Genomic DNA, 20,627 nt, shown 5'->3' on the forward strand with positions numbered 1-20,627 from the left:
CGATATAGATGTTTAAAAGCATGGGGGAGAAGACGGAGCCCTGAGTGAGAGGAGGAACCCAGGGGTCTGAGCACTCATCCCCCACCACTCGCCCCAACGAGAATCCCACAAGCAGGACGTGAGGGCAACAGCAACTCTCCCCTCCTGTATTTTCAAGAAACTGATATTCAGAAGCTTTACTGCCCAGGGACGTAGCCAGGATCAAAATTGGGGGGGGGGCAAGGGACAAGGGGCGGGGACAAGGCACAGGGGGAGGGGCCACAGTGGGGCAAGGAAAGCCATGGTCATTCAGGGGTGAGGGGGCACCAGGATCAGCCCGAAATCGGGCTGCTCCTCCCCCCTCCTCCCCCTCCGCGGTCAGCAGGGGTGAGGGGGCACCAGGATCAGCCCGAAATCGGGCTGTTCCGACCCCCTCCTCCCCCTCAGCGATCGCGGGGGCGGGTAGAGGGAAAGCTGGCTTTCCCTCCACCCGCCCCACAGCCAGCAAGGGAGAAGGGAGACGTCCCTTCTAGCCGGCTGGCTGTGGGGCGGGTGGAGGGATAGCCCCAGAGCCGCGCAAAGCGTTTGGCTGACTTTCCCTCCACCCGCCCCACAGCCAGCCGGCTAGAAGGGACGTCTCCCTTCTCCCTGGCTGGCTGTGAGGCGGGCAGAGGGAAAGCCAGCTAAACCCTTTGCGTGGCTCTGGGGCTTTCCCTCCACCCGCCCCACAGCCAGCCAGGGAGAAGGGAGACGGCACCGGGCGGCGGCGGGGCAGGCTGGCCAGCGGCCCTGCTTCTAGGGGGGGCAACTGCCCCCTCCTGCCCCCCTGCCTACGCCCATGTTACTGCCTCTGACTGTGGAGGTGGATCATAGTCAAAGAGCTTAGTAGCCACCAATAGCCTCGGCCTCTGCTAATCCGCCTCCGTTAATCCATTCCAAGTTGGAAGCCATCCCTTTCTCCTGTGAGAGGGAGTTCCGTGGCTTAATTGGAAAAAAATTAAAAGAAGCAGTAAAAGCATGCGCCTTCTGCTGCGTCACCTCTTAAGATCTTAAGAGTTCATCCACATTTCCTTAGGTCCCATTTCTCTTCCCGCCCCCCGTTTCCTGGGGGAATACGCTCTTTAGTGCTCAGTTTGGATTTTCTCCTGACTGACATTGCTCCGAGCTACGAGTGGGTTTTCCCTGGGAAAGGAGTGCGGCAAGGGGGAAACGGCTCGGATTCATGCTTTCTAGGCATGGAACAAGTGGGAGAGGAGACGAAGCCTTATTTGCTTTTTCTCTCAAGCTCAAAAACCCCAGATGCGGTGACCTTTCTTCGCTGGGGAAAGAAATTCAAGAGCAGCTCTCTCTCCCATGTGGGAAAGATGGAATGTGCGTGCTTCACAGGCCTGTCACAACCCCATCTCCTTCCATGCCCTGTCCCCTACTCCCTGCGACAACCCCTGACCCGGCTCACCTGTTTATCTGCCACAGATGTGAGACAGAGACCCCTGGTTCGGTCCTCGATGCTTCCAGAACCCAGTCCCTTGCTTGGCTCCCCGGGATCCTGAAACACCTGAGAGGAACTGGCTGGTGGATCTGCCAAGCAGCAGTGGGAGGGATCCCGGCTTTCTGGCTCAACAGGAAAATCCACTCCTGACGAAAAGCTGGTTCCCTGTTCCCCACTTTTGGATCTGCAATTTCTCTGGGAATTGGGGCCTGGATGTCGCAAGCGCTTTCTCTGAGTTGTGGAAGCAGGAGTTCTGTCTCGCCGCAGGGCCACACACAGACCTGCTCATTCCAAGTCTTAGGCAGAGAAAAAGCCCAAATTTTCAGGGTAGAGCCCTGCTTTTGAATTCAAAGCTGAGACACCTGCAAGGCTGGAAACTCGCCAGTGGAACTGCGGGGTTTTCCTGACTCACCAGGGATAGACTGGTCTCCTTCGATTTCCAGTTTTCTCTAGTGGGGATTTTATAAAGGAAAGTGCATAGGTGGAATTTTGCCCACTTGCACTGTCGGGAAGAATACAATTGAGGAACTCTGAAAGGTAGCGGTTCTCGCGAGAGGTGGCACAGCAGGAGTTTTTAAAATGATGCACGGCATGGGAAAAGTGGCTACAGAAAAGTGTTTCTTCCTCTCTCGTAACACTAGAATTTGGGGGCATCCAATGAAGATTTAGGACACATAAAAGGAATTTCTTATTTGCAGTCCGTATAGTTAGTCTTTGGAACTCACGGCCACAGGAGGCCATGGTGGCTGCCAACTCGGGTGGGTGGCTTTGAAAGAGAATGAGAGAAACTTATGGAGGAGAGAGGCCTATTGATGGCTGTGCTCTGCCTGCACAGTCGGAGGCAGCAATGCTTCCAAATACTGGTTGGGAGGGGAGAGAGCTCTTGTGTTCGAATCCTGCTTGTGGGTTTCTCACGGGTATCCGGTTGGACACTGTGAGAACAGGAGGCTGGACTCTGTTCGAACGGCGGTTCCGGATCACAACTAGGATTGTCCTCAGGACAAGAATGGATGTCTTTTTCTGACGATTTGAAGAATTATTACGGTATGGCAAACTCACGAGCAGGATTTGAGCTATGAGCAAACAGAAGTAATTTGATTATAATATTACGGTTATGATTTGATAGATAGAAGATAGGGTGCAGCAGAAGGAGAGAAACAACAACTCAGTGGAAAAAGAGGCGGGAAGTCGACAAAAATGAGAGAAAAGGCGAAATTGTGTTTTGATTGCATATGTTGAAAATGTTGAAACTTAATAAAATATAATTTTGGAAGGAAAAGATTGTTCCCCAGGATCATTCGATGCTGTTGCTCTCATCTTGAAAAGATATCTATCCATATTCTGCAAATATTTATACTACTCTGAAATGTTTAAATGTTTCTTTGCTTGTCCTTCAATCTTCCTATCACACTTGCCATCCTTTCCTGCCTCACCCCTTGAGACTTCCAGAATGTTCTTAACTGTTTCTACAGCATTTTTTAAAACTGTTTTCAAATACCCACAGGCTATGTAGGGATGGATGGAGCTATTCACACCAGTCCTCTCCATTTATTTACTTGCAGTATTCAAATGACACTTTTCAGGTGGAGCTCATAGAGCAGTTTGCGTAAGATTATTACAACAATGGGTTGTTTTTTTATATTAAAAAAAGTTATGAAAGAATGGAAAAGGCAACTTGTTTGTTAACCGGAAAGCTCTTAATGCTTCTTTGCCACTCTCTTCAGGACAATATAGTCCTGCAAATACCCCTGTGGCAGCAGTGGATGGCAGGGGGGAAAGGAAGGGAGAACATTTCTGCAGCAATTTGTGATTTTGTAGCCTTATTTGCTTATAAGGGTCCTTAAGTTGTGCCCAGGCAAGGACAAAGACAGTCAATAAGACACCGGGGTTGAGTTTCAGAGAAAGAGTTTTAATTCTTAAATTTAAGAGACTCTTGGTGACCAAGCTTCACGACAAGAGTAAAGAAACATAAATTTGCAAACATTCTTATACACTTCTTGGGCTGCTTTCCCCCTCCTCTGTAACGTGTGCGCGCAAGGGTGTCATAGGTTGCAAATCCATATAAGGAAGATCCGTATCCTGTCCTTCTCATGAACACAAGGGGGTCACAAGTACATATAAGGATCTTCCTGTGTCCGGTTCTGTGCATAAGCACATGCTGACTCAGCCTTGAGTAAGACTATGCGTCAAGCATAGCAGCTTCCAGCGTCAGGCTCATCCGTTGATAAGGCTTTCTCTGTGTTCCAGACAAGGTCAGCTCTTAGCCTTGATAGCAAGTTTCATTGTTACATTGCACTTTGACACACAGAGGCATAGAGGCAATTTTAAGAAGCATTTTAGGAGGAATATTGGGGGGGGGGCAATGCAGACTATAGGATAACTATAGGATATTGGCAATGCAAACCATAGGATCAGAATTAACTCAATAATACAATTGGCAAACCCCTCCCTTCAATTTGAACTTTAAAAAAAGAATCCTCTTGAAGATTTGGCAGGAAAGGGACCTCAGGGTTTCATGGCAGCTCACTTGATGAAAACGTCACCCCAGTGTATGACAGCTGTGAAAAAGGCAAAGTCTGTTCCTTTAGAGGGGAAAAAAAGAAAATATAACTGCCAGTGTGCCATAAAGATACAGTAATACCTCAGGTTGCGTTAGCTGCAGGGTTGCGTATTTTCAACTTAAGAACGTGGCAGACCCGGAAGTGTTTACTTCCGGGTTTCACCGCACGCCATGCGCAGAAGCGTTCTGCGGGCTTCGCGCGTGTGCAGAAGCGCTCTATTGGCGCTTCGCGCATGCTCCAAAGCGCCACTCTGGATTCATACTTTTCGGGGTGTGAACAGCACCCCGGAACGGATCAGGTACGTATCCAGAGGTACCACTGTATAGGCAAGCTTTTTAAGGTTTAATGTTTTATTATGTTTTTATATACCGTATGTCGAAAGCTGCCCAGAGTCAGTCAGATTTTACCCAGTCAGATGAGCGGGGTACAAATATTGTTGTTGTTGTTGTTGCTGCTGCTGCTATATCTGTGGTACAACCACACTTGGAATATTGTGTACAGCTCTGGCCGCCTCCCTTAAAGAACGATATACATTTCTAATTTGTTTTTAAATATATGTAGATATTACTGCAAAGTGCTTTGATCTTTCTCATAGCGGTAAATAAACATACTCAAGTAACAAAGTCAAGCAACAAAGCAGTCAATAAATTAAAAGAAGTAGAGAAATTGGCACTAAAATGCTGATGAGTCTTCATGAGGATATAGCTGTTATAGCTCTCTATATATCTCACAACATTGCTACAAGATGTGAACTGAATTTAGGATTGTAAAAATGAGAAACCAGGTCAGTTTAAGTGGACCGACTTTTCCATCCCTAGTGTGCACTAGAGACAGTCCTTTGGTCTGGCGCTGAAAACTCGTCTTGGCTTCTGAGGGACTACTGGAGTGTAAAGTGTTCATTTGACATAATTTGACATCACCCTAGGGTGGGAAAGTAACCGCTGAGGGTGGGTGGGGGGTCATCTAGCTCAACCCTCTGCGACACAGAAACCCTGTCCACGGCTGTCTTTGGGTGGGCTTGAACCACCAACCTTCTGGTTAACAGCAGTGACCCACCAACTCAAGGTTTTCCTCCGGGACCATGAGATCTAGAAACTTGGCGAGGAGCATTTTCGCCAACATATCTGGAAGCCAGATTCGGTTGCACCTTCCAGCTGCGAAACATTCAAAGGAACCTAAGGAAGGGAACGAAGGAAGAGTCGGCGCCATGGATTAAAACGCTCCGGGCTTGTGAAAAGGCAATGAAGTACATGTAGCAATCATTGTGGTTCTCATCGGACAGGTTTTTTTTTTGCCGCCACAAAGAGAGGGTGTGGGAAAGCAGGCGAGGTGTGTCAGGAGGCATGGAAGGTGAGGTTCACAACGGCTGCGTCATAATTACACCCGTGTAATTGATGCCTTCTCGCGGACACGGCAACAACCCTCCGGTGCTCTCCCCATGCTGCATGATCCTGCAATTTAGTCACTAGGGGCGTACGAAGTGGGGGGCAGAGGAGGCGGTGCGCCCCGGGTGAAACTCCGGGGGGGGGGGGGGTTTGACAAGATGGTCCCTGCCTCCCCCCTGTCAGGAGTATGGGCAGGAGTCAGGCTCTGGGGCCTGTAGTGCTTTGCAGGACTGGGGCCTGCCTCAGCTTGTGCTGGAGAGGCAAGGAGTGGCCACTCAGGTGAGGCCACTTGATACCTCACTGCACCTGGTGGCAGGAGCTGGGAGGGATAAAAGCTCAGCATTTCCCTGCAGCTCTTTGCCACAGCATCCCTGCCTGGTTGCGTCTGGCCTCTTGCTCCTTGGAACCTTGCCTTGCCGACGCCTTGCTCCTTGACTCCCAGACCTTCGCCTCTGCCTTGCTCCTTGACCCTGCGACTGCCTGCTGCTGGACCCTCAGCCCTGCACCTGTTCCTGCTTCTACTCCACCATCTTGCCTCTGGTCCTGACGTCCTCAGCCAGGGCTTCAACCGCCCGCCGACCGGACCGTGACACCCACCAGCTGTAGAGCGGCAGAGGGCACACACAGTCAGTATGGGCTGCCACTCTCGTGCGCCGTCCATACGGGCGCCTGTACGGGCTGTCTCTCGCACGGCAGTGGTACGGGATGCCGCACATGCGCACTCAGCATGAAACGGTGGCCACACCCCGAGAAACGGCTTTGACTGACCGGCTAAACCAAGAAAGGAGAGCCAATGGGTCACAAACCCTCAGTGAGCTAGGAAATGCCCCTGCGTGCGAAGACAGGCTCTGAAGGATTGAGTGGACAAGACCAAGAGTGGGCCCAACAGTCAAGAAGGTGATTTCTGCACCTGCTTTAGAGGGAAATGAGGGGCAGGTGGGGCTCGTCCACCTGGGAAGGGAGCCCCTCTAGGAGAAGGAAAACTCTGATCCTAAACCTCCACTGTCTTGCAGAACATCTTTGGGAGAAGAAAAGGCTAAGGAGTAAACCCCGAGGAAAAATCCACACCTGCTGCCTTGAGCAATATCATTGAAAGACACATATAAACCCTACACAAATATGGAGTGGAGTCCCTAAGATGGTTGGGTGACACCTTGTACACCTCCTTCCGGCAATTCCTGCAGCCAAGCTGGTGCCAAATGTATTGCTCTGCTTTCCTTTGGAACACATTAGCGAGGCTGAGACCGGGGGCGGCGGCGATTATCATCTGGGCAGCCCAGGACCTCCATACACACCGCCCAGGCATGCGCCCAAGGGGGTCACTTCAGTGTTGCTAGCACAGCAAAAACCATTCAGGAGGCAGGAGCTATGAATTATCAGTCTCTGCAGCCACAGCAGGCGCTGTGATTCCACGGCAGTTCCACTTCATCCCTAGAGGCATGCTCCACAGACCCTCCAAGTGCCCTTTTTCCCAGGGACAGTCCAGGATTTACAGAAGCCACCCCAGTTTCTGATTTGATCCAGGAATGTCCCGCTTCTCCTTGTTGTTGTTTAGTCGATTAGTTGTGTCTGACCCCATGGACCAGAGCATGCCAGGCACTCCTGTCTTCCACTGCCTCCCGCAGTTTGGTCAGACTCATGTTGGTGGCTTCGAGAACACTGTCCAACCATCTCGTCCTCTATTGTCCCCTTCTCCTTGTGCCCTCCATCTTTCCCAACATTAGGGTCTTTTCCAGGGAGTCTTCTCTTCTCATGAGGTGGCCAAAGTATTGGAGCCTCAGCTTCAGGATCTGTCCTTCCAGTGAGCACTCAGGGCTGATTTCCTTCAGAATGGATAGGTTTGATCTTCTTGCAGTCCGTGGGACTCTCAAGAGTCTTCTCCAGCACCATAATTCAAAAGCATCAATTCTTCGACGATCAGCCTTCTTTATGGTCCAGCTCTCACTTCCATACATCACTACTGGGGAAAACCATAGCTTTAACTATACGGACCTTTGAAGGAATTTTTTTATTTTGTTTCGACTCAGACCAACACAGCTACCTACCTGTAACTAGATATACGGACCTTTGTCAGCAAGGTGATGTCTCTGCTTTTTAAGATGCTGTCTTGTCATTTGCATGCCAAGGCGGTATATTGTCTCCCTGCTTATTTAACTTATATGCAGAATTCATCATGCGAAATGCTGGACTGGATGAATCCCAAACTGGAATTAAGATTGCCAGAAGAAATATCAACAACCTCAGATATGCTGATGACCCAACCTTGATGGCAGAAAGTGAGGAGGAATTAAAGAAACTTTTAATGAGGTCTGAAGCTCAACATAAAAAACAAAACAAAACCAAGATCATGGCCACCGGTCCCGTCACCTCCTGGCAAATAGAAGGGGAAGAAATGGAGGCAGTGAGAGATTTCACCTTCTTGGGCTCCTTGATCACTGCAGATGGTGACAGCAGTCACGAAATTAAAAGACGCCTGCTTCTTGGGAGAAAAGCAATGACAAACCTAGACAGCTCCTCCTAGGGTGTCCCTATTTTCATCAGAGAACCCCCCCCCCCAAGCCAAGGAGATAAGTAACCTTTAGAAGACATTTGAAGGCAGCTCTGCATAGGGAAGGTTTTTTAAAAATGTTTACTGTTTTATTATGTTTTTGATATGCTGGTAGCCGCACAGAGTGTATAATAATAATAATAATAATAATAATAATAATAATAATAATAATAATAATAATTGAATAGGATGTCCCTATTTTCATTGGAGAAATGTTGGAGGGTATGGGGTTCAAAGCAGGATCAGAGGAACTATGGGAAAGTGCTAGAAGGACAATTAGTTCTGTGTTCTGCTGCTCTGAAGTCGTAGATGTAAGAACATGTGGGCAGATCAACCTGTCTCTTTTGATTCTCCAAGTTTCTCTCCCCCCCCCACCCCCCAGGCTTAAATTCAGTTCTCCAAGAGTGACAGTAGCTTAATATAGATGTCGTCCCTTCTGGGAAACCCACAAGCAAGACTCCAATTATGCTCAATATGGTCAGCGTCCCCTCGCATCACCAACTCTGTAATGACCTGCAAAATGAAGCACGGAAGCCCTCCTCATATATATTCCACCAGTGTTCTTGTTATTACAGGCTTACAAATAAAGTCAAAAGTCTTTGAACATCTTAGTGCCCTGGCAGTTGCCATACAAGGTTTCTGGAAGAAGAGCAAACAGTGGGAAGGAATGGCCCCCTCCAACTTGGTGGGACGTGGGTGGCGCTGTGGGTTAAACCACTGAGCCTAGGGCTTGCAGATCAGAAGGTTGGCGGTTCGAATCCCCACGACAGGGTAAGCTCCCGTTGCTCAGTCCCAGCTCCTGCCCACCTAGCAGTTTGAAAGCAGGTCAAAGTGCAAGTAGATAAATAGGTACCACTCCGGCGGGAAGGTAAACGGCGTTTCCGTGCGCTGCTCTGGTTCGCCAGAAGCGGCTTAGTCATGCTGGCCACATGACCTGGAAGCTGTACGCCGGCTCCCTCGGCCAATAACACGAGATGAGTGCTGCAACCGACTGGACCTAATAGTCAGGGGTCCCTTTACATTTACCTATGGGGAAACAGGGGCCTCACCACAACTCTGAACAAACTACAGTTCCCAGAATTCTGGGGGGGGGGGGGGCGACAAACTGTGACCTTGCCTCCAACTTGGATGACTTTGAAAGAGGATAAACGGAGGCAGATTAGCAGAGGCTATTGGTGGGCTACTCAGCTCTCTGACTATGATCCACCTACATGCGAGAGGCAGTAACCCTTCTGAATATCAGTTTCTTGAAAATGCAGAAGGGGAGAGTTGCTGTTGCCCTCACGTCCTGCCTGTGGGATTCTCGTTGGGGCGAGTGAATACAACGAGCTGGGCCAGATGGGCCATTGGTCTGATCCAGCACCCAGGCCCTTCTTCTGTTCTCCAGAGATGCTTTCCACCGCCGATGATGGCTAAATGGAACTTCCACGTTCAGCGGCAATCTACCTTAGAATAACCATACGATGGGGACAAAACAAATGGGGAAGGGGTGTTATATAGTTATGCAACCCCCAGGCCAAGGAGATAAGTAACTATACAAACTTTAGAAGACACCTGAAGGCAACCCTGTCCGGGGCAGTTTTTATGTTTAATGTTTCATTATGTTTTTATATATGTTGGAAGCTGCCCAGTGTGGCTGGGGCAACCCAGTCAGGTGGGCGGGGTAACAACAACAACAACAACAACAACAACAACAACAACAACAACAACAACAACCTCTCACTAGTTAACTGCGGGAGGCAGTGGAAGACAGGAGTGCCTGGCGTGCTCTGGTCCATGGGGTCGCGAAGAGTCGGACACGACTAAACGACTAAACAAAACAAGTTAACTCCCTCTGATCAGAATCCTCCCCTGTTTTGGGCTCTCTAACTGAAGCGGTAGGGACGTGGGTGGCGCTGTGGTCTAAACCACAGAGCCTAGGGCTTGCCGATCAGAAGGTCGGCGGTTTGAATCCCCGCAATGGGGTGAGCTCCTGTTGCTTGGTCCCAGCTCCTGCCCACCTAGCAGTTTGAAAGCATGTCAAGTGCAAGTAGATAAATAGGTGGGAAGGTAAAGGGTGTTTCCGTGTGCTGCTCTGGTTCACCAGAAGCGGCTTAGTCATGCTGGCCACATGACCCAGAAGCTGTCTGCGGACAAATGTCGGCTCCCTCGGCCTATAGAGCGAGATGAGTGCCGCAACCCCAGAGTCATCTGCGACTGGACCTAATGGCCAGGGGTACCTTTACCTAACTGAAGTGGTTAAGAACCCAGGAAGAGCCTGCTGGATCAGGCCAAAGGCCCACCTAGTCCAGCACCCTGTTCTCCCAATGGCCAACCAGTTTCCTCAGTGGGAATCCTACAAGCAGGATTTGAGGACAAGAGCACACTCTCCCCTTATGGGGAGCTCAGCTGTCTCGGCTAGTAGCCTTATCTTCCAGCAACTTGCCCAATCCTCTTTTAAACTCAGAACAAGGAGTGCCTCTGTCGCAAGAGATAAGCCCCAGCTTTGCAAGACACAAAAGGAAGATCACAGACAAGATAGAACACATACAAGGACTGCTGTGTCGCCTCTGGCCTGTCGCGATTCTGTGAGAGGGATTCTGAAAATGTGGGGTGGTGGCTGATTGATCGGAAAAAAGATCTATAATCTCCCCACGGACAAATCAAGTTGAATGCTGGCCATTGGACAAAGAAATCGGAACGATTCCTCAGTAAAGAGCAGGCAACATATGTTTTTAGGACCCACCTCATTTCTGCATTTCTTTTGGATATTGCGCAGCATTGCTTTAATATTAATGTTGTGTATTAATTGTTGTAATCTGCCCTGAGACCTTTTGGGTGAGGGGCAGGTAAGAAATTCTAACAACCACCACCACTTTTGAGGAAGCTTTCTGCAAACATCCGCTCCTGCATTGATGGGGGTTGGACTAGATGACCCATGGGGTACCCATCCAACTCTACAATCCTGTGATTCTATGACCCTGCAAAAGTAGCTTAGGCTGAGGGATACCAACTGCCCTGAAGTTTTGTGGGGGGGGGCGCTAAACACAAATCACCCCCTCTTCAGTCAAAAATGGATTGGGGGGGGGGGCGGGAAGGAGCAGAATGGCAGACTGTTATCTTTCAGTATAAATACAAAAATTATAAGTTCTCATCATTAGCGCAAAAGACGATTGGTGAGCACTAGGGCTGTGGGTGGGTATGTGTGTGGCCACATAAACGCCATACATTTAAAGTACTGTGATAATACTGCTTTAAACAGTCATGGCTTCCCCCAGAGAATTCTGGGAGCTGTAGTTTGCTAAGGGTGCTGACCCCGTTTCCCCTCCCCGCAGGAGTGGTTTAACAACCCATCTCTCTTTACTAAGACCTCTGAGAAATGTAGCTCCATTGGGGGAATAGGGGGGTCTCTTAACAGGGGGTCTGGGCACCATAACAAACCACAGCTCCCAGAATTCTTTGGGGGGAAGCCATGACCTTTCAAAGTGGTATCAGATCACAAAGATGCTTTCTTCACCAGAAACACAATGTCTATTACATCTCTTGACTACGCACAGTTATTTGCTTCCAGGCGTCCTCTACAGGTCAATGTAGTGTATATAGTGCAATGAAAGCCAAGGCTGTGTACCAGCCTCTTCCGCACACAAATGAAAATAGATCTAAAGCTCGTAGCCGAAATACACGAGGAAAAGAAGGGGGGAATAGATAATTCCTCCCAGTTTCTCCTCCCAAGTCCCAAGGGCGCCTCCCAGCTCCCTCACCGAAGACTTTTAACTGCCAGAGATCTCACAAACGTGGAGGTGCTTCTTGCTATTCCTGCCAGAACACCTCTCTTGATTTACATGTTCCCATTTATCTTATAAATCAGGTTCTTCTTCATTAAGCAACATTTCCAATGAGCGAGCATCCCCAACCTCCTTTTCAATAGGGTGGGAATTCCCACAGTGGTTTAACCATTCCTCTTCCCAGGGAATTATGGGAAGAATAATAATACTATCTCAATAATCCTTGGCACCTTTAAGCTCCCAGCATTCCTTGAGGGAAGCCATGGTATCTTTAGTATTTCACATGGATGGTGTCAGTGTAGCCCATGCTTGCTGGGGCTGATGGGAGATGGAGCCAAACAACATGCAGAATTTAGCCGCCCCTTGATCCCCTCACAGAGCTACAATCTCCAGAGTGGTTTAACAATCAACCCCTTTTCCCAGGGAACTCTGGGAATTATAGTTCTGTGAGGGGATCAGAGGGTCTTCTAACAACTCTCAGCGCCCTTTAATAAACTACAGATCCCAGAACTCTTAGGGGAGTTTAAAGTGGTACCGTAATGCTTTCAGTGTATGTTGTTAATGTGCCCTCTGTAACTATATATTTCCCCACACAATTTTCTGCCATCAACATGCTTGCTTTTATGCCACGTTACTTTATCATGTTATTTCAAAACTAATTTACTTTTTTTAAAATTTAAATATATAAACATTCAGTGGGATAGCTCACTCTCTTTGCCGAATCCAAATAGAAGATTGTCTGTCTGGAAATGATGAGAAGAATTAAGTGTTCACTGTAATTGATTGATTGATTGATTTTAATGATTAATTATTCACTTTGTTAGTCTCTACCATTCGGCTTCAAAGCAGGTGGCAAGACTGACCACGAGCGTCCAATTTGAAGGAATTTCATCAGAAACAACAATGTTTATTTACCCCATGGGAGATCTGTCTCAGACAGGCATCCCCAATCTTCGGCCCTCCAGATGTTTTGGACTACAGTTCCCATCTTCCCCGACCACTGGTCCTGTTAGCTAGGGATCATGGGAGTTGTAGTCCAGCAACACCTGGAGGGCCGCAGTTTGGGGTGCCTGGTCTCAGAGATATTAGGGCAGATGTGAGGAATCTGTGGCCTGCCAGATGTTGCTGGACTACAACTCCCATCATCCCTGCCCTTTGGTTGTGCTGGCTGGGAGCTGGAGTCCAAGAACATGGCTGAACTACAACTCCCATCATCCCTGCCCATTAGCCATGCTGGCTAGGTCCGATGAGAGTTGGAGTCTGAAGTATCTGGAGAGGGTGAACTTCAAGCGGCCTCTGTGGCTTCCAGTGCCGTTTGCCAGCTGCATCTGTACTTGGAACGAGTTCGGAGATCCATGTCCCACTAGACTGCTGCAATGTGTTGCACGTGGGGCTGCCCATGGAAACGGCCTGGGAACTTCTGCTGGTGCAGAGTAAAGCTGCAAGGTTGCTAACATGAACGTGATGCTAGGAACATATTACATACAGTACACCAAATATCTTCTCTGGCTGCTAATTTGTTTCCAGGGAACTGGTGGTTTTGACCTTGGAGCCCACACTCACACCTTGGGACCTTGCTAGCATCCCTTCCGGTGTGTCCTGAGATCATATAGAGTCGAGTCCTTGCAAGGAGCGCCCACAACGATGAGAGAGATGGGAAGCAGGGCTCAATTGGACCGCTTTCTCGAAGGCTCGGCTCCACCAGGCACCTCCTGCCCCTGAACTAGGCCAGGTGGTCATTATAAGAGTAATTGTTTAAGAGGCCCGAGTTCGATCTTTTCCATCCCTTCTCCTTGTGTGTTATGTGATCCCACCCTGCCCTGAGCCAAGGAGATAAGTCACTCTACAACCTTCAGAAGACATCCGAAGGCTGTCTATAGGGAAGTTTTTCATGTTTTAGTACAGGCACCCCCAAACTTCGGCCCTCCAGATGTTTTGGACTACAATTCCCATCATCCCTGACCATTGGTCCTGTTAGCTAGGGATCATGGGAGTTGTAGGCCAAAACATCTGGAGGGCCGCAGTTTGGGGATGCCTGTTTTAGTATGTTTTTCCTATGTGTTGGAAGCCACCCAGAGTGGATGGGCCAATGCAGTCAGATGGGCGGGGTATAAATGATAAAATTATTATTATTATTATTATTATTATTATTATTATTATTATTATGGAATAAAAGGGCACCCCTGACCATCAGAGCTGTTTGACAGTGGAACAGTCTCCCTTGGGAGGTGGTGGACTCTCCTTCCTTGGAGGATTTTAAGCAGAGGTTAGATGGCCACCTGTCATATGTGCTTTAGCTGGGATTCCTCCATGGCCACGGGTCAGACTACATGACTCTGGGGATACCTTCCAACTCTACGATTCTATTATTCTATTTTCATTGGAAAAATGTTGGAGGGTATGTCAGGATTATGGGGCCAGAGCTTCCAGTTTAGGGATTATAGGGATCTGAGCACAAGAGAGAGAATATAAGAAAGAAAAGAAAGAAAGAAAAGAAAGAAAGAAAGAGAGAGAGAGAGAGAGAGAGAGAGAGAAACTGGCTCAAGGTCATGGACTTCTTAACCAAAACGAATACCCAAATGTTCAGGACCACCCATCACGTCAGCGGCTGAGTGTATGGCTCAGAAGAACCTTCAAAAAGCAGAACCAATTCCCCACCACAAGGACTTTGGTTTCCAGAAATTCATGATTGAGGCAGGGAGGGGGGGGAAGAGAGAAGGGGGTCCAGGAGCAGCATTGCCAAGATAAATGGGTCAACCACAGCGCCGATGGCCTACAGACAAGAGACGTCCGGCCAGCATGGGGCAAAGAGGCTTCAGGCCCATTTCCAGACCTCATTGCGGATACAGAAGCAGGCCACTGTGGAACTTGGCAGGCGAGAGACAGCCGACGTCACCCTGTCTGGATCAACAAGCCAGGCAGTAGCTTCTGTCTGGCAAACGCTGCCAGGAACTGGACCCCCTGGCCAAAGCCGCCGGTGCCTAGGCTTCAAAGCCTCACCAAACAGAGCGGATCCAGCTGTGTGAACGGGGTTGTGCGATTACGCACAGAATCGGGGTTTATGTAAGGCAGGCATCCCCAAACTGCGGCCCTCCAGATGTTTTGGCCTACAACTCCCATGATCCCTAGCTAACAGGACCAGTGGTTGTGGAAGATGGGAATTGTAGTCCAAAACATCTGGAGGGCCGAAGTTTGGGGGTGCCTGATGTAAGGCGAACAAGATCAGTGTGTGGAGTGGAGAAGGTGGAGGGTTTTTCCTTCCTCTCCTTTCTAATGCTATAGCTCAGGGAGAAACGCAGTAAAACTGAGGGGGTCTGTAGACTGAGGGGAGAAGGAAGTTCCTTGCTTTATTGTAGGGAACTCATTGCCACAAGGAATAGCCACAAGGGCATAGCTGCCAAGTTTTCGCTTTTCTCGCGAGGAAGCCTATTCAGCATAAGGAAAAATCCCTGTAAAAAAGGGATAACTTGGCAGCTATGCAAGGGTGAGCGATTTGAAGCAGGGCTGTTCCAATCGTAGCTGCCACCAACTGCTTATGTACGTTGCTCCCGGAGCCTTATCTGCTGAAGATCTTTTATCACCCACTTATGGAGTCCCAGTAAGAACCATTAACCGGGAGGTTAGGCTGTCATTTGGACAAGCCCATGTTGCGAGCGCCAGTCAGCCGGCCGTGCCCTTTTCCTAGGAGTGCCATTCCGTTCCCCGCCATTCTTGCTGTTCAGTGTTCCGTGCTGTCCAGGATCAAGTCCCTAGGGGGCTGTTTTGATTCCCAACCAATTATTTCCCTCAGGGTTCCTGAAAAGAATTGGGAGGCCCTCAGCCCTGTTGCATCGCAGCTGCTGTGAGCAGCCCTGCTCACAGAGGCATCAAAACAACCACTAGGGGAAACAGGATTCTGGTCTTTTCTGTGTGGTCCAGCAGATCTTTTGAGGAAGGCAAGCCTCTGCTGTTTGTCCAGCCTCGTCCAAAGACAGATCACGTCCCCCAAAATGAGATTTCTTAAATCATGGCTGAGTGCACAATTAGATGCACTCAGGTTTTACACAAGCTGGAGTTTTGGGAAGTGCGGCCTACATTCAGAGCAATGCAGTATTTACAGGTAAGCTGCTTCTGCACATGGAGGTTCCATTAAGCCACCAGAGAGCCATCAGGCTTGGAAAGGCGCAGGATCCTATCAGCAAGGGCGCAGTGGTGCGGGGTTGCAGGGGGTCGAACACCCATGACTATTTCTGCAGCATGGAGATCTGACTAGATCGATGCAATGCACTCACAGCTGTTATTAATAAAATAAAATCAAATCCTTCAGTAGCACCTTAAAGACCAACTAAATTTTTATTTTGGTATGAGCTTTCGTGTGCATGCACACTTCAAGTGTGCATGCACACGAAAGCTCATACCAAAATAAAAACTTGGTTGGTCTTTAAGGTGCTAATGAAGGAATTTTTTTATTTTGTTTCGACTCAGACCAACATGGCTACCTACCTGTAACTAGAGCTGTTATTAATGTGCAAGATAATACTGCATAATATTTGAAGGTTTTATAATCTTAGAATGGGGCATGGCTGTGGCTATCACAAAGGGCCGTACAATTCTGAATTTTCCACTATCCTGCTGCCCATCAGCCCCCGCCAGCCTGGCCAATGGTCAGAAACATATGGAAGGAGCCCAGCTTGGGGGGGGGAGGGGGGAAGGAAAAACCTGGTTGGAGACCGCAATGTTCGATTCCCAGCTGATGAGAACCACAGGGAGGCAGAGTGCTCTTGCGCTCAAGTCCTGCTTGCAAGTTTCCCAAATGGCAAAAAAAAAACCACCATGGAAATATATAATCAGCGCAAAAACAAAACTATGCCGTGATAAATCCCTGAAACGAGATATTGGTAAGGTGAAAAAAACTCAACTAATAATTGCTCAAAGAAACGTAATAGATTTAAATGTTCCAAAAGAAACTTTGATATAGAAAAGAAATAAGTATCTTGAAATAACCTCTAAATAAAGTAAACCTTTGATGAGGTGCCGGCTAAGTGACTTGTTTCACTGGAAAATATCTGTTTCCTCGGAAAATGTTAAGGGGCTGAGGTTTCCCTATCAAATCTAAACTAAAGTAATCAAAACTAAACAGGAGCTGTAAGCTCTGAAAAGAATTGGAAATACAAAGCAGTCAGGGATAAATTTCCCCAAGATAAGAATATAGTTGTTTAAACTAAAGGTTAGCTAACCTATGGGACAATTCGACTAATAAATGAGAAGTGCAAGCTGGATTTCGAAAGGGCAGAGGAACCAGAGACCAAATAGCAAACATGCGCTGGATTATGGAGAAAGCTAGAGAGTTCCAGAAAAACGTCTACTTCTGCTTCATTGACTATGCAAAAGCCTTTGACTGTGTCGACCACAGGAAACTATGGCAAGTTCTTAAAGAAATGGGAGTGCCTGATCACCTCATCTGTCTCCTGAGAAATCTCTATGTGGGACAAGAAGCTACAGTTAGAACTGGATATGGAACAACTGATTGGTTCAAAATTGGGAAAGGAGTACGACAAGGTTGTATATTGTCTCCCTGCTTATTTAACTTATATGCAGAATTCATCATGCGAAAGGCTGGACTAGATGAATCCCAAGCCGGAATTAAGATTGCCGGAAGAAATATCAACAACCTCAGATATGCAGATGACACAACCTTGATGGCAGAAAGCGAGGAGGAATTAAAGAACCTTTTAATGAGGGTGAAAGAGGAGAGCGCAAAATATGGTCTGAAGCTCAACATCAAAAAAACCAAGATCATGGCCACTGGTCCCATCACCTCCTGGCAAATAGAAGGGGAAGAAATGGAGGCAGTGAGAGATTTCACCTTCTTGGGCTCCTTGATCACTGCAGATGGTGACAGCAGTCACGAAATTAAAAGACGCCTGCTTCTTGGGAGAAAAGCAATGACAAACCTAGACAGCATCTTAAAAAGCAGAGACATCACCTTGCCGACAAAGGTCCGTATAGTTAAAGCTATGGTTTTCCCAGTAGTGATGTATGGAAGTGAGAGCTGGACCATAAAGAAGGCTGATCGCCGAAGAATTGATGCTTTTGAATTGTGGTGCTGGAGGAGACTCTTGAGAGTCCCATGGACTGCAAGAAGATCAAACCTATCCATTCTTAAGGAAATCAGCCCTGAGTGCTCCCTGGAAGGACAGATCGTGAAGCTGAGGCTCCAATACTTTGGCCACCTCATGAGAAGAGAAGAATCCTTGGAAAAGACCCTGGTGTTGGGAAAGATTGAGGGCACTAGGAGAAGGGGACGACAGAGGACGAGATGGTTGGACAGTGTTCTCGAAGCTACGAACATGAGTTTGACCAAACTGCGGGAGGCAGTGCAAGACAGGAGTGCCTGGCGTGCTCTGGTCCATGGGGTCACGAAGAGTCGGACACGACTAAACAACAACAACAAGTTGAATTGTCCCATAGGTTAGCTAACCTGTTTAGTTTTGATTATAAGGAAACCTCAGCCCCTTAACATTTTCCTTCTGAGGAAACAGATATTTTCCAGTGAAACGAGTCACTTAGCCGGCACCTCGTCAAAGGTTTACTTTATTAATGTTTTGATTAGAAATTAGAAAATATCATTATGTATTATGTCTTTTTATTTTTATTTTGGGTTTTTTCCTCTCTCTATTTTTCCTTCACTCTTCTATATAAAATGAACAAGAATTATTTAAGAATAAGGATATGAAATGGGAGATAAGATATAAGTCTATGATGTCTAGTTAAGATTTGGAAATGGTAAGAGTTAATTATTAATAAGAACTGTAAGAAGGGGAAGTGAAGAAGTTTGAAGAAATAAGATGTGATAGCATTGTCATTTTTTGTTTTTTTTTTGTATTTTCTTTTTAAATTTTTCTCTTTTTTCTCTTTTTCTTTTTTCTCTGTATGTAAAATTCAGTAAAAATTATTTTTTAAAAAAAGTTTTGTTTTTGCGAGTTTCCCAAAGGCACCTGCTTGGCCAACGTGAGAACAGGACACTACACTGGACTTAGAATCACAGAACTGGAAGGGCCACGAGGGTTATCCTGTCCAACCTACTGAAATGCAGGCATCTTCTTTGCCCAATGTGGACTTGAACCCGCCACCCTGAGATTTAAGAGACTCATGGGATTAAGAGTCTCTAACCTGCCTTGGTTAAGAGTCTCTAACCTGCCTCTTCATGGATCAATGCCTTGTCGTGGCGAAGGGGCTTGAATAACTCAGAGAAGCTATGAGCTATGCCATGCAGGGCCACCCAAGATGGACTGGTCATAGTGGAGAGTTTTGACTAAACGTGATCCACCTGGAGAAGGAACTGGCAAGCCACTCCAGTATCCCTGCCAAGAAAACTCCATGGACAAAGACAACAGGCATATAAAAGTTATGACGCTGGAAGATGAGCCCCTCAGGTCGGAAGGCGTCCAACATGCTACTGAGGAAGAGCGGAGGACAAGTACAAGTAGATTCAGAGCTGATGAAGCGGCTGGGCCAAAGCCGAAAGGACGCTCAGTTGCGGATATGCCTGGAAGCGAAAGGAAAGTCCGATGCTGTAAAGAAAAATATTGCATAGGAACCTGGAATGTAAGAACCATGAGTGGAGGTAAGCTGGATGTGGTCAAAAATGAGATGACAAGAATAAATATCGACATCCTGGGCATCAGTGAACTAAAATGGAAGGGAATGGGCGAATTCAGTTCGGGTGACTATCATATCTACTACTGTGGGCAAGAATCCTGTAGCAGAAATGGAGTGGCCCTCATAGTCAACAAAAGAGTGGCAAAAGCTGTAATGGGATGCAATCTCAAAAATGACAGAATGATCTCGATACGAATCCAAGGCAGACCTTTTAACATCACAGTAATCCAAGTTTATGCACCAACTACCGGTGCTGAAGAAAGTGAAATTGACCAATTCTATGAAGACCTACAACAACTTCTAGAAATGACACCAAAGAAGGATGTTCTTCTCATTACAGGGGATTGGAATGCTAAAGTAGGGAATCAAGAGATAAAAGGAACAACTGGCAAGTTTGGCCTTGGAGTTCAAAATGAAGCAGGGCAAAGGCTAATAGAGTTCTGTCAAGAGAACAAGCTGGTCATCACAAACACTCTCTTCCAACAACACAAGAGACGACTCTACACATGGATATCACCAAATGGGCAGCATCGAAATCAGATTGATTATATTCTCTGCAGCCAAAGATGGAGAAGCTCTATACAGTCAGCAAAAACAAGACCTGGAGCTGACTGTAACTCAGATCATCAGCTTCTTATAGCAAAATTCCAGCTTAAACTGAAGAAAGTAGGAAAAACCACTGGGCCAGTAAGATACAATCTGAATCAAATCCCTTATGAATACACAGTGGAAGTGAGGAACAGGTTTAAGGATTTAGATTTGGTGGACAGAGTGCCTGAAGAACTATGGATGGAGGCTCGTAACATTATACAGGAGGCAGCAACGAAAACCATCCCAAGGAAAAGGAAATGCAAGAAAGCAAAATGGCTATCCAACGAGGCCTTACAAATAGCGGAGGAGAGGAGGCAAGCAAAATGCAAGGGAGATAGGGAAAGATACAGGAAACTGAATGCAGATTTCCAAAAAACAGCAAGGAGAGACAAGAGGGTCTTCTTAAATGAGCAATGCAAAGAAATAGAGGAAAACAATAGAATGGGGAAAACCAGAGATCTGTTCAAGAAAATTGGAGATATGAAAGGAACATTTCGTACAAAGATTACCATAATCAAGGACAAAAGTGGTAAGGACCTAACAGAAGCAGAAGACATCAAGAAGAGGTGGCAAGAATACACAGAGGAATTATACCAGAAAGATATGGAGGTCTCATACACCCCAGGTAGTGTGGTTGCTGACCTTGAGCCAGACATCTTGGAGAGTGAA

General features: G+C 47.4%; 1 protein-coding gene across 1 annotated transcript in view; it reads right to left on the reverse strand.

Moving 5' to 3' along the window:
• Positions 1-1,585, reverse strand: part of LOC118076292 (lysosomal acid glucosylceramidase) — a 30,687-nt gene extending 29,102 nt beyond the window's left edge. The window contains exon 1 of the mRNA XM_035098941.3: positions 1,436-1,585. The gene's annotated coding sequence lies outside the window, so the exon portion shown is untranslated. The remainder of the gene's footprint in view (positions 1-1,435) is intronic.
• Between the last annotated feature and the right edge of the window lie 19,042 nt (positions 1,586-20,627).

This window comes from Zootoca vivipara, chromosome 16 (assembly GCF_965207765.1).
Source record: "Zootoca vivipara chromosome 16, rZooViv2.hap1.1, whole genome shotgun sequence".
Lineage (NCBI taxonomy): Eukaryota > Metazoa > Chordata > Lepidosauria > Squamata > Lacertidae > Zootoca > Zootoca vivipara.